The sequence below is a fragment of the Pediculus humanus genome, genomic scaffold (assembly GCF_000006295.1).
Source record: "Pediculus humanus corporis 1103172107574 genomic scaffold, whole genome shotgun sequence".
NCBI classification, from domain to species: Eukaryota; Metazoa; Arthropoda; class Insecta; order Psocodea; family Pediculidae; genus Pediculus; species Pediculus humanus.
The window spans coordinates 228,999-230,225 of record NW_002987189.1 but is presented as its reverse complement, the minus strand read 5'-3'; positions in this window follow the sequence as shown (position 1 = coordinate 230,225).

The window sequence follows — 1,227 nt, the reverse complement described above, 5'->3', positions numbered from 1 at the left end:
AACTCTTTTCTTCTATTTCTTCTACATTATTATTCTTTTTCTCATTTACTTTTATTTTTTCTTACTGTCCCTTTTCTCTCTCTCTCTCTCTCTTTAATAATAATGATTGATGAGAGCTTTAAATATACTTTATTATTATTATTATTAAATAGAAAAAAAAAATTGAAAAAGAGAAAAAACGAGTTGATAATGTATCAATTATGGAAAGAACGACGAACAACAACCTTCTCCGTAATCATTTATCATTCGTACAAAAAATTATTATTATTATCATCATCATTATTATTACTACCACCACAACTATCATCAACATTATTATTATTATTATTATTATTTTACATTACATTAAATACGAAGACACATGGGTCGAACGTTAATAATTTGCCCATTGATTAATGTATTAGAAAATATTCATTATCGCATTTTTATTATTATTATTATTAATTACTGATTACGGTCCTGAAAAAAAATTTCTTATAATTTTTTTTAATGACAGTGTCAATGATTTGCCATTCATGCCCCGATTCTTGGACGAATAATAATAATAATAATAATAATAATAATAATAATAATAATAATAATAATTAATTATACGATTGAATTAAAGCGGAAAATTTTTTTTTTTTTTTACTGGCTTTCGATGATCGTAATACGAAAAAAACGAATGGAAAAATTTGATTTGATTTTTTTGTTGTCGCATTTTTGTAAAAATTTTTAAATTCCGAGTGAGTTGATTTTTGAAAAAATTGCGACAAAAAAAAAAGAAAAAAAAAAAAAACGTTTTCATAAAGTCAAAAATTTTTGTTTTTCACGGTTCGCGTATTACTTTTTTTTTTTAATGTTTAAACCGGGTAATTTTTTTTTCCTTTGTATTTTCCTTTGTCTTTTTCCTTTTTTTTAATCATTTTTTTCCCATTTAACACACACGCACACACGCACGTACGAAAAAAAAAATCATTCCTTCTTTCATTTGTTCTTTCATTTTTTTTTTCTCTCTCTCCACTTTGATCTTTACTTCATCATCATTATTATCATTATTATTATTATTTCTTCGCCGTATTACGTTTTTTTTTATGCTTTTATTAATGATGTTTATAATTCCGTTTGGAAAAAGAAAATTATTATTATTATTATCATCAATATAAATTTTTTTTTTTTCCATCTCCATCTCCATCTTAAAAAGTTTTTTAATAAAAATGAAAAGGAAAAAAAACCGGAAAGGGGGAA